Source organism: Populus nigra, chromosome 19 (assembly GCF_951802175.1).
Source record: "Populus nigra chromosome 19, ddPopNigr1.1, whole genome shotgun sequence".
Taxonomy (NCBI): Eukaryota; Viridiplantae; Streptophyta; class Magnoliopsida; order Malpighiales; family Salicaceae; genus Populus; species Populus nigra.
In genome coordinates this window covers 1,057,008-1,070,922 of record NC_084870.1, presented here as the reverse complement: position 1 = coordinate 1,070,922, position 13,915 = coordinate 1,057,008, and the positions used below count along the sequence as shown (strand labels likewise).

Sequence of the window (13,915 nt, the reverse complement as noted above, 5' to 3'; positions counted from 1 at the left end):
TCTGGTAGCGCCAGGCTAGAGTAACGGTTTAAAAGGGACATAACATTTGATCCGACCGTTTGATCGCGATCAAACATTTATTGGAGTTTCCGAAGGCCCTTTTCCATGGAGTGCATGTGGAATCCATGCACGGTAAGGTGGAGGTCTGGTCACGGCAGGCTAGGGTAACGGTTCAAAAGGGCAATAACTTTTGATCCAACAATTGGATCGCGATCAGACATTTACTGGAGTTTCCGGAAGCCCTTTCTTATGGAGTTCATGCGCAATCCATACTCAGTGAGGTGGAGGTCTAGTAGCGCCAGGCTAGAGTAACGGTTCGAAAGGGTCATAACTTTGGATCCGACCGTTGGATCGCGATCAAACTTTTACTGGAGTTTCCAGAGGCTCTTTTCCATGGAGTGCATGTGGAATCCACACACGGTCAGGTGGAGGTCTGGTCACGGTAGGCTAGAGTAACGGTTCGAAACGGCAATAACTTTTTATCCGACAATTGGATCGCGATCAAACTTTTACTGGAGTTTCTGGAGGCCCTTTTCCATGGAATGCATGTGCAATCCATACTCGGTGAGTTGGAGGTCTGGTAGCGCCAGGCTAGAGTAACGGTTCGAAAGGGCCTTAACTTTAGATCCGACCGTTGGATCGCGATCAAAATTTTGCTAGAGTCTTCGGAGACCTTTTTCCATGGAGTGCATGTGGAATCCATAGTCGGTGAGGTAGAGGTCTGGTAGCGCCAGGCTAGAGGAACAGTTTGAAAGGGCGATAACTTTTGATCCGACCATTGCATCACGATCAAAGTTTTACTAGAGTTTTCGGATGCCCTTTTCCAAGAAGTGCTTGTGGAATCTATACTCGGTGAGGTGGAGGTCTGGTCACGGCAAGCTAGACTAACGATTCGAAAGGGTAATAACTTTTCATCTGACTGTTGAATCGCGATTAAACTTTTACAGGAGTTTCTGGAGGCTCTTTTCCATGGAGTGCATATGGAGTCCATACACGGTGAGGTGGAGGTCTGGTAGCGCCAAGCTAGAGTAACGGTTCGGAAGGGCCATAATTTTGGATTCGACTGTTGGATCGCGATCAAACTTTTACTGGAGTTTCCGGAGGCTCTTTTCCATGGAGTGCATGTGCAATCCATACATGGTAAGGTAGAAGTCTGGTCACGACAGGCTAGAGTAACGGTTCGAAAGGGCAATAACTTTTGATCCGACAGTTGGATGCGATCAAACTTTTACTGGAGCTTCCGGAAGCCCTTTCCCATGGACTGCATGTGCAATCCATACTCGGTGAGGTAGAGGTCTGGTAGCGCCAGGCTAGAGTAACGGTTCGAAAGGGCCATAACTTTGGATCCGACCGTTGGATCACGATCAAAGTTTTACTGGAATTTCTGGATGCCCTTTTCCAAGAAGTGCTTGTGGAATCTATACTCGGTGAGGTGAATGTCTGGTCACGGCAGGCGTGAGTAACTGTTCGAAAGTGCAATAACTTTTCATCCGACTGTTGGATCAGGATCAAACTTTTATAGGAGTTTCTGGAGGCCCTTTTCCATGGATTGCATGTGGAATCCATACTCGGTGAGGTGGAGGTCTGATAGTGACAGGCTAGAGTAACAGTTCGAAAGGGCCATAACTTTTAATCCGACCGTTGGATCGTGAACAAACTTTTACTAGAGTTTCCGGATGCCCTTTTCCAAGAAGTGCATGTAGAATCTATACTCGATGAGGTGGAGATCTATTCATGGTATGCTAGAGTAATGGTTCGAAAGGCCATAACTTTTGATCCGACTGTTAGATCACGATCAAACTTTTATAGGAGTTTCCAGAGGCCCTTTTTCATGGAGTGCATGTGCAATCCATACTCGGTGAGGTGGAGGTCTGGTAGCGCCAGGCTAGAGTAATCGTTCGAAAGGGCCATAACTTTGGATTCGACCGTTAGATCGCGATCAAACTTTTACTGGACTTTTCGGAGGCCCTTTTCCATGGAGTGCATGTGGAATCCATACTCGGTGAGGTGGAGGTCTGGTAGCGCCAGGCTAGAGTAACGGTTCGAAAGGGCTATAAGTTTTGATCCGACCGTTGGATCGCGATCAAAGTTTTACTGGAGTTTCCGGATGCCCTTTTCCAAGAAGTGCTTGTGGAATCCATACTCGGTGAGGTGGAGGTCTGGTCACGGCAGGCTAGAGTAACGGTTCGAAAGGGCAATAACTTTTCATCCGACCATTGGATCGCGATCAAACTTTTACAGCAGTTTCGGGAGGCCCTTTTCCATGGAGTGCATGAGGAATCCATACTCAGTGAGGTTGAGGTCTGGTAGCGCCAAGTTAAAGTAACGATTCGATAGGGCCATAACTTTTGATCCGACTGTTGGATCGCGATCAAACTTTTACAGGAGTTTCCGGAAGCCCTTTTCCATGGAGTGCATGTGGAATCCATACTCGGTGAGGTGGAGGTTTGGTAGCGCCAGGCTAGAGTAACGGTTCGAAAGGGCCATAACTTTTAATCTGACCGTTGGATCGTGAACAAAGTTTTACTGGAGTTTCTGGATGCCCTTTTCCAAAATAGTTCTTTGAAAATTAACTTTAATGTACCCCTTATACGAACTTATATGATGACAACTCAAAACTGACTCAAAAACTCTAAACTGAAAAGCCTTAACCTGATCCAAACAAGTCTTGATTCCTAGCTAAACAAAAAGTTTAATTAAGCCCAAACAACCTTGGGTTGTAGCTAACAAAATAAAATAAAGCCCCTAATATTAAATCCATGTTCTGCTATGAGAAGAAAAAAAGGAAATAAAATATTACAAAACTTATTCAAGTCCTATTTATAGCCATCCGTGCAGCCCATTATTCCTAGAAACAAAAGGAAAGGTAGTCACCCATGTTGTTTCCAAGTTATAGTAGGATTCTTTTGTTTCCTTTACTACCCTCACCTCATGGCTTAAACCGTATTGGGCCCCTCTTACATATGGATAAGATGTACTAAGGCCTCATCTTGATACTCTAATGGACCTTTCAATTCTGATTTGGTCAAAACCAATACATTCAATGCCTTGTATTGGACCGAGTTTGATGTGAACCTCATGATCACGTGGTCATGCAACCCACAATCAAGATTGAGATCTGATCTCAGAAAGCCGAAATAGGTCTAGTAGGAGTGTGACACAATGGAAACTTGCCCCACCAACACTATTGGAATTCATAGAATGACGCCACGAAGCTAGTTAATCTTCAATAAGTCAGATTCAGTTCGTTCAAGAACTGAAGAATGCAAGAATCACTCTCACACGTTAAAACTGAAAAATTCAGAAGTAATAATCATCAAAGGCTGCCGAAATTTTGGTTACATGAGTTTAAATAATTCTTGAAAAATTATCCCTAATGGACACCCCTTATATGGACTTATATGAGATCCACTCAAAACTGATCCAAAACCCTAAACTGAAAAGCCCATAACTTAATCCAAACAAGCCTTGGATACTAGCTAAAAACAAAGTATTAATTAAGCCCAAATAAGCCTTGGGTTGTAGCTAACAAAATAAAATAAAGCCCCTAATATTAAATCCACATTCTACTACGAGAAGAAGAGAAGGAAGTAAAATATTATAGGACTGATTCAAGGCTTATTTATAGAAACAAAAGGAAAAGGTAGTCATTCTTTTGTTTCCTTTGTTGTCCTCACTTCATGGTGCAAATAAGGTTGTGTAGGACCCCTCTTGCACATGGATAAGATGTACTAGGGTCTCCTCTTGATACTCCAATGGACCTTTCAATTCTGACTTGGTTGAAACCTTCAAAACCAATGCATTCAATGCCTCTTTCAATGTCTTTGTCTTGGACCGAGTCATTGGACCATTTGGAACATGTAATGGGTCCTTGCTAGTGTTTCTAGGTTGGTCCACATCAGAGTCATTGGACCATCATCACGAGGCTGTAATTTTGATTTCTTTTGGTTAGGAAATCGTTCCTTATGCATGTGTACCCAAACTCAATCACTGGGTTGGAAAACAACCTGTTTATGTCCCTTATTTGCTTTAGAAGTGTAAAGTCTTTTTTTTTCTTTATTTGCAGTCGAACTCCTTCATGGAGTTGTCTCACCATCTTTACTTTTTTTTCACCACTTAAACTTACCATTTCTTCAAAAGGTAAATGAATTAAGTTCATAGGAGTTAGTGGGTTAAACCCATAAACAATTTCAAAAGGAGAAAAGCTAGTAGTTGAAATCATAGTTCTATTTTAAGCAAACTCAATAAAAGGCAAACATTTTTCCCAACTTTTCAAATTCTTTTGAATTACAACACGTAAAAGTTGGGATAATATTCTATTGACTACCTCAGTTTGTTCATCTGTTTGAGGATGACATGTTGTCAAAACTAAGAGTTTAGTTCCTAACTTTCCATAAGGTCTTCCAAAAGTAGCTGATACAATCCAGGAAAGGTCAAATTCGGATTTGGGCGTAAAATGTGCAACTATCCAATTTTACGGCAACAGTATTAATTCTCAATCTAACCGCTGGATCAAGCTGAACTTTTATGTGGAGTCTCCTGACATGTTGTCCTACCTTGGGTGAAATTTTCAGGTCAATCGGAGTATGAGAATGCATCTCAATACGGGTCAAAAGAGGCGGTATGAATTTTGTTATTTACTTCCTTTTGACTTGTGTACTTCATATTTAACACGAATCCTTTTCCTACAAAGATATGACAGCTTGTTTTGGGAATTTCCTAGATCTACAAGGATTTTTAATAGGCTGCAATATAGTTTTCAAGTGTGGCAAGGATTCAAAAATGTTTCAAAATCATTTTCTTACAAGGATTTACTTATTCATCCTAGCTACGACAAGGAAAGAAAATCAGCAATTTATTCTTCTAATTAAGTGAGGAAATTGGCCAGATCTTATTCCTAAAGAGGGGAGGATTATTTAATACTTTCCCTAACTTAGGAAGGAAAGTAATTAAATCAGCAATAAAGAAGGAAATTTGTTTTCTTATATGTCCAAGTTAAACAAGGAAATCCAAGCTAATCAAGGACATCAAAGGGGGAAGCAACATAAATTTTCCAAATCAGATTTCTCTTAGTTTATTTGGGACTTCTTAAGGGTGACAAATCTGATTCTAGCATAGTTAGGATGAAATTTTTGGATTTTTATTATTTTCTTCTTACTCTTTGGGTTATTATTACTTATTTGGGTCAGTTGTAAGTAAGCTTCATATAAGTTCGCCTAAGAGGGGTCCATTAGGGTTTCTTTAACTCTAGAGTCAGTATAAATAAAGGCATAACCAAACATGTAAGGTTATGTAATTTTCAAATCAATAAACTTCTTTGTTGCACTTGTTGTGTGTTGGTGGGATAATCTCCCTTCCTTGGTTCTCTAAAGAACTGAAAACGACTTATCGAAGAACAACTGGTTTCGTGACGTCATCCTTATACTTCTCGTTCACAAATCAATATTTGTTGGGTAGGGGTTTCCGTTTCCAATAGTGCTGATGCCTAGGTATAAGTTATCTTTGTGTCACACTCCTATCAAACCTGATTTGCTTGGCTTTCCGGGAATTGGTGTCTTTGCGTGTGGGTTGCGTGACCATGTGATCATGAGGTCTGCATCATTTGGTATCAGAGCTTGGCTCCATTAATCAGGTTATATCCTTCTGAAATTTTTGTTTCTTGTTGTTTCCGCAAAAATTCCTTAGTGTCCAATTTCTTCTTCTCCTTGATTTTGCAGCATATAAAAAAACAAATAAAAAAAATTAGTTATTTCACTTGTTTACTGTCCAAAATATATCAGTAGCATAAAAAAAAGAAAAAACAATCGTTCAAAGAGATGTTTATTGGTTTTTGCCGTAGAAAACTAACCAAGAAAAACTTGGATCAAATCAACTCAGAATTAGTTCAAATTTGATATTCTGATTACTAAGGTCCTAATTGCATCACTAATTTTGGGGTCAATTGGATATCATTTGCTTTGGTTTTCAATTTCGGGTCTAATTAGGTCTAATTCATAACATTTTTGCGTCAGTATATCAAACTTTATCATAAATCGCTCAAACTTTATATTATGTCTATTTGGGTTAATATCGCACTTATTTGAAATGTTAGCTCAATTGGACATCATTTACTTTAGGTTTTAGATTCGGACTTAACTCGTCGTAAACGAGTCTGTTTTGCGTCAACTTTTAAAATTCCCTTTCTTTCTGTTGTTTCCATTTTTTGCAATTTATTTTCATCATATCCAACATATTTGGGTGTTGTTTCACCATTTTGCATTTTTTTTTATTCGAGTCTTCAGTTTCGTTCATATTTCGGATAAATCCGCTTGCTACTCGCGAGACTATCATCGCAGTTTTGTTTTGCTTGTTTTCTAGTTTTTATTGCTTTTTGAGTCATATGTGTGTGTGTGTGTGTGTGTATATATATATGGATTGCACTGCCAAGTTGATTCTATTTGGTGTTGGTTTCAGTTGCACAAGAACCACAAGAAGGTGAGATGAGAGGTGTGAAAGTGTGAGGATATTAAGAGTGTTTGAGCAAAACACGAGCGATGTGAGGTTTTTTTTTTATCACTAACCAATATTTGCAGGTACTATCATATTAGATCAAAACAACACACCACCCCCTTCTGATGTAAAACTTAATTTCTAAATGCAAGCCAAAGAAAGAATTTCGTGATGGGGAATGTGTGTGACAGACTTGAGAAGGTGGGAAAACATGGTAACGTGGCTAGAACTTGTGCCCAATATGTGAGAAAGGTTGGGGCTGAATCGAAATCAAACAACGACAGTGGGGTCGAAAGGCCAAGGTAAGCTGATTATGCGTATTTTGAGGAGGATGTTGATGATATTGGTGATGGTGGTTTTAAGGATGAGACCACATGCCATCGGGATGGTTTTTGGCAGCCTAGAAACTAAATGGATTTCATGTATTTTGATGAGGTGTTATGGCAAAAGAAAATGAGGATTCAAAAGGAGAGATGGTATCAAAATGAGAGAAATAAAGAGATTAGTGTTCTAATAAATTAATCCAAGAGTCTATCCTGTATTATAGGGGAGATGAAACAAGAACTTGATGTGTTAACGACATCAGTCAATGCCCAGCAAGCTTCAAAAAGAGAGGAGAAAATACACTGCAATGATAATATACGAAATAGGACGGCTGCTACTTTCATCCAAAGTTATTGGCGACGATTGTTGGCAAGAAAAGAACTCCAAAGGCTTCAAAAAGAGGCTACGGAATGATACGATCCAGGAAAGGTCAAATTCAGATTTTGACATAAAATGTGCAACTGTCCAATTTTACAGCAACAGTCATAATTCTCAATTCGATCGTTGGATCAAGCAGAAATTTTACGTGGGCTCTCCTGACATGTTGTCCTACCTTGGGTTAAATTTTGGGTCAATCGAAGTTTGGGAAGGCATCTCAATACGGGTCAAAAGAGGTTGTACGAATTTTGTTATTTACTTCTTTTTGACTAGTGGACTTCCAATTTGGCGAGGATCCTTTTTCTACAAAGATATGGCAGCTTGTTTTGGGAATCTCCTAGCTCTACAAGGATCTTTAATGAGCTGCAATATAGTTTTCAAGTGTGGCAAGGATTCATAAATGTTTCAAAATCCTTTTCTGACAAGGATTTCCTTATTCATCCTAGCTACGACAAGGAAAGAATGTCAGCAATTTATTCTCCTAATTAAGTAAGCAAGTTGGCCAGATCTTATTCCTAAAGAGAGGAGGATTATTTAATGCTATCCCTAACTTAAGAAGGAAAGTAATTAAATCAGCAACAAAGGTGGAAATTTGTTTTCTTATTTGTCCAAGCTAAACAAGGAAATCCAAGCTAATCAAGGAATCAAAGGGGGAAGCAACACAAATTTTCCAAATCAGATTTCTCCTAGTTTATTTGGGACTTCTTAAGGGTAACAAATCTGATTCTAGCATAGTTAGGATGATAATTTTAGGATTTTTTTTATTTTCTTCTTAGTCTTTGGGTTATTATTACTTATTTGGGTCAGTTGTAAGTGGGCTTCATATAAGTCCACCGTCCATTAGGTTTTCTTTAAGTCTAGAATCAGTATAAATAAAGGCATAACCAAACATGTATGGCTAGACAATTCAGATTAACAAAACTTCTTCTTTACCGCACTTTGTGTGTGTATGTGTGTGTTGGTGAGATAATCTCCCTTCCATGGTTCTCTAAAGAACTGAAAAAAAACTTATCGAAGAACAATTGTGATGTGAATCTCGTGATCATGTGGTCACGCAACCCACACGCAAAGACACCAATTCCCGGGAAGCCAAGTAAATCAGGTTTGATAGGAGTGTGACACAAAGATAACTTGTACCTAGGCACCAGCACTATTGGAAATGGAAACCCCCACCCAACGAATATTGATTCGCGAACGAGAAGTATAAGGATGACGCCACGAAGCCAGTTGTTTTTCGATAAGTCGTTTTCAGTTCTATAAAAAATCAAGGAAGGGAGATTATCCCACCAACACACAACAAGTGCAGCAAAGAAGTTTATTGATTTGAAAATTGCGTAACCTTACATGTTTGGTTATGCCTTTATTTATACTGACTCTAGACTTAAAGAAACTCTAATGGACCCCCTTAGGTGGACTTATATGAAGCACACTAACAATTGACCCAAATAAGTAATAATAACCCAAAAACTAAGAAGAAAATAATAAAAATAATAAAAATCCGAAAATTACCATCCTAAATATGCTAGAATCATATTTGTCACCCTTAAGAAGTCGTACATAAATTAGGAAAAATCTGATTTGAAAAATTTGTGTTGATGCCCTCTTTCCTTTGATGTCATTGATTAGCTTGGATTTCCTTGTATAACTTGGACAAATAAGAAAACAAATTTCCTCCTTTGTTGCTGATTTAATTACTTTCCTTTCTATATTAGGAAAAGCATTAAATAGTCCTCCCCTCTTTAGGAATAAGATATGGCCAACTTCCTTCCTTAATTAGAAGAATAAATTGCTGATTTTTTATCCTTGTAGCATTAGGAAAAAAACAAGCCTAACAAGGCTGGTATTGGGTCGGATATATCAACCCCTTTTTCCACACAAATTGGGCTCTTCTCGGACCTGAACTAGGTAAACCTATCAACAAATCAACAATGTTAATGGCATCATCGGTTTTATGACATGGAATAAAGTGTGCCATCTTTGAAAACCTATCAACAACTACAAAGATTGAATCCCTACCCCGTTTTGACCTAGGTAAACCTAAGATGAAATCCATCGAAATGTTTACCCATGGTTCCTTAGGTACAGGCAAAGGGGTATACAAGCCATGTGGTTGAGTCCTAGACTTTGCTTTCTTACAAGTTATGCATTTATCACATATGCGTTGCACATCTTTTTTCATTTTAGGCCAATAAAAATGCTCATGCAACACATCCAAAGTCTTAACAACACCAAAATACCCCATCAACCCGCCCCCATGTGCTTCACGTACAAGCAATTCAAGCATAGAACTTAATGGAACACACAATCGACTCTCTTTAAACAAATATCCACCAAGACTATAAAACTTTCCAAAAGCCGAAGTTTCGCAAGCATTGTAAACATTAGCAAAATCACTATCATCCTTGTACAATTCTTTTATGTGTTCAAATCCTAGAAATGTAGCATCCAAAGTAGATAAAAGAACATACATACGTGAAAGTGTATCAGCCACAATGTTTTCTTTTCCTTGCTTATACTTGATCACATACGGAAAGGTTTCAATAAATTCCATCCATTTGGCATGTCTCCTACTCAACTTACCTTGCCCTTTCAAGTGCTTCAATGATTCATGATCAGAATGTATCACAAACTCCTGGGGCCACAGGTAATGCTGCCACGTCTCTAGAGTTCTTACCAAGGCATAGAGCTCCTTGTCATATGTAGGGTAATTCAACGCTACCCCATTAAGTTTTTCGCTGAAATACGCAATGGGCCTCTTATCCTGCATTAACACAGCTCCTATACCAACAATACCTGACGCATCACATTTAACTTCAAAAGCTCTCGTAAAGTCTGGCAAAGCTAAAACAGGCGCCAAACAAAGTTTATCTTTCAACAAATTAAAAGCCTTATCCTGTTCATCATTCCATTTGAATCCAACAGACTTTTTCACAATTTTAGTTAAAGGTGCATTAATAGTACTAAAATCCTTCACAAACCTTCTATAAAAACTAGCAAGTCCATGAAAACTTCTTACCTCACTTACCGATTTTGGTGTAGGTTAATCCCGGATGGCCTTAACTTCATCCTTGTCCATCTCGATACCCTGTGCAGTTACGACATAGCCAAGAAACACAATTTTTTCCATACAAAAGGTACACTTCTTAAGATTAGCATATAATTGCTCACTACGCAACACACTAAGTACATTATGCAAATGATCAAGATGCTCATTTAAGTTCTTGTTATAGATCAAAATGTCATCAAAATACACAACAATAAACTTACCTATAAACGCACGCAATACATGATTCATTAAACGCATAAACATGCTAGGCGCATTTGTAAGTCCAAACGGCATGACTAACCATTCATACAAACCATGCTTAGTCTTAAATGCAGTTTTCCACCCATCACCCTCTTTCATCCTAATCTGATGGTACCCACTTTTTAGGTCAATCTTAGAGAAAATACATGATCCATGTAACTCATCTAGCATGTCATCAAGCCTAGGAATAGGATGTCGACACTTTACCGTTATGTTATTGATGGAACGACAATCAACACACATCCTCCATGTTCCATCCTTTTTAGGCAAAAGTAGAACTGGCACAGCACAAGGACTCATACTCTCATGAATGTACCCCTTCATCATCAACTCATCTACTTCTGGCACAACACAAGGACTCATACTCTCATGAATGTACCCCTTTATCATCAACTCATCTACTTGCCTTTGAAGCTCCTTTGTCTCCTCAGGGTTGCTTCTATTGGCTGGACGGTTAGGAATCAAAGCTCCGGGCACAAGGTCAGTTTGATGTTCAATCCCCCTTAATGGTGGTAATCCATTAGGGATGTCTTCAGGGAATACACCATCAAACTCCTGCATCAAAGAAACAGCCACACTAGGAATAGCAGGATCAAGATCGTTAGTGTTAAAATAAGCCTCCTTATTTAGTGAAAAATGCAGATCTGATTTGAGATCCTTTTGCATAAAAATTAGGTTGTTTCTTTAATTTTTCCACACTACTATCATCACATGAGCTTACTTTCTTCACTCCTTGGTTTTTACCTCCACTCTCAACCGGTTTAATTAATGATTTAGGTTTAGCCAAATCTGATGGTTTTCTCTCACCATTGTCCTCACGTGAATTTTCACTCTTCCCATCCTCACATTCTTTTTTTAATTTCATTTGATCATCATACACTTTTTTTGGAGAAATAGGTACAAAGAATGATGGTTTTACCATCCTTTACAATAGTGAACCTATTTCTAAACCCATCATGAATTGCTTTCCGATCAAACTGCCATGGACGCCCCAAAAGTAAGTGAATGCATACATCACACAAAATCTCATCAGAATACTTTCCAATAACAAATGTAATCAAAACCTGCTTAGTAACCCTCACTTCACCACATTTATTCAACCATTGCGATCTATAAGGCCTAGGATGCTTAATACAACTCAGATTCAATTTCTTCACAAAGGTATCACTAGCAACATTAGCACAACTACCTCCATCAATTATCATGCTACATACCTTGTTTTAGATGTGACATCGAGTGTGAAATATATTTTCCCGTTGCTGATCTACATCATCTTCTTTGATTTGCATGTTCAGCGCACGCCTTATAACCAAGGCCTCTCCCTCAACAGGATATGCAATCTCCTCATCACTATCCATCAAAAGGTGGCATCTCTTCACTTTCAGATTTGTCACTTTTAGCTTCAACCTCCCCATTATCTCTTGCAAGCATAACTCTTCGGTTTGGACACTGAGATGCAATGTGCCCCTTCTCTAAACACTTAAAGCATTTAATATCTCTATCATGAGTAGTTTGAGATTCAGATTTACCTTTCCCATATGTATGAGTATCCTTTTTGGCCTTAGGTGGTTCGACCTTTGCATAAGGCTTTGGTTGGACAGCCCCCTCTCTCTTCAAATGCGGCCTCCATATTGAGGAAGATGAAGCCGAATTGGTCTGAAAACGTGTACTGCCCCTTCTATTGATTTGCCTATCCACCTTCGTTGCCATATGGATCATGTCCTCCAATTCCACACAATGTTGTAACTCTACAACATTAGCAATGTCCCTATTCAGCCCATTTAGAAATCTAGCCATGGTAGCTTCCCGATCCTCAACCATATTGGCCCGAATCATGGCAATCTCCATCTCCTTGAAATACTCATCCACGGACCTAGAACCCTAATTCAAACCCTGCAATTTCAGATACAAATCTCTATTACAGTGGTTAGGCACAAATCGCCTTCTCATCAACACTTTCATCTCCTCCCACGACGCTACCGGCCTCTCTCCACTCCTCCTTCTACTAATAACATTATGATCCCACCAAATCAGTGCATATTCCGTGAATTCAATGACTACTAATTTCACTTTCTTCACCTCCGAATAGTTATGGCAATCAAAAATCCGATCCACCTTTTTCTCCCACTCTAAATGTCTCGAGATCGTTTTTACCTTGGAAAGAAGGTATTTTCAGTTTGATAGCATCCAAATTAACATCTAAATCAGCATGTCCCCCAACACTACAGAAATTTTCCCTTTGGCCAAATTGGCCCCTAGTTCTATTGCCATAATCCCTTTGGTTTCTAGGCTGCCGAAAACCTTCCCGATGGCCTATGGCCTTATCCTCAAAACCACCATCACCAATATCATCAACGACCTCCTCAAAATCCTTATAATCAGCCCACCTTGGCCTTTCGACCCTACTACCACTGTTTGCTTTCGGTTCAGCCCCAAGCTTCTTCACATTTTGGGTGCTTGTACCAGCCTCGTTACCACGTTTCTCCACCCTATCAAGTCTATCGCACACATTTCCGATCACAAAATTCATCCTCTCTATCATCTGCGTCATGGCTTGCATTTGGAACATAAGTTCTCCCTCGGGATGGGGTGGTGTATTGTTTTGATCTGACATGATAGTACCTGTAAAAATTGATTAGTGGTAAAAAAAATATCCTCACGTCGCTCGTGTTTCGCTCAAACACTTTTAATATCCTCACACGCTCACACCTCTCGTCTCACCTTCTTGCGGTTCTTGCGAAACTGAAACCAACACCAAATAGATACAACTTGGCAGTGCAATCCATATATATATATGACTCAAGAAGCAATAAAAACTAGAAAACAAGCAAAACAAAACTGTGATTATAGTCTCGCCAACAGAAACAAAAAAATATGCAAAATGATGAAAATAAAGTGCAATAAATGAAAACAACAGAAAGCAAGTGAATTTCAAAAGTTGACGCAAAACAGACTCGTTTACGACGAGTTAAGTCCGAATCTAGAACATAAAGTAAATGATGTCCAATTGAGTTACAATTTCAGATATAGTGCGATATCAACCCAAATAGACAGAATATAAAGTTTGAACAATTTACAATAAGGTTTGATATACTGATGCAAAAACGTTATGAATCAAACCTCATTAGACCTGAATTTGAAACCCAAAGCAAACGATATTCAATTGGCCCCAAATTTGATATGTGGTGCGATTAGGAGCTCAGTAATTAGATTATCAAATTGAGCTAATTCCAAGTTGATTTGATCCAATTCTCACTTCTTTAGTTTTCTATGGCAGAATCCAATAAACGTCTTTTTTGAACGATTTGTTTTTTTGCTTTCTCTTTTCTCTTTTTTTTTTGTTTTTGATGCTACTGATATATTTTGAATAATAACAGAATGAAATAACAATTTTTTTTTATATGCTGCAAATTCAAG

General features: G+C 38.8%; 1 pseudogene; it reads left to right on the top strand.

Annotated features, from left to right (window-relative positions):
* The window catches only part of LOC133680083 (uncharacterized), a 53,105-nt pseudogene that overhangs the window by 19,948 nt on the left and 19,242 nt on the right, over positions 1-13,915 (top strand).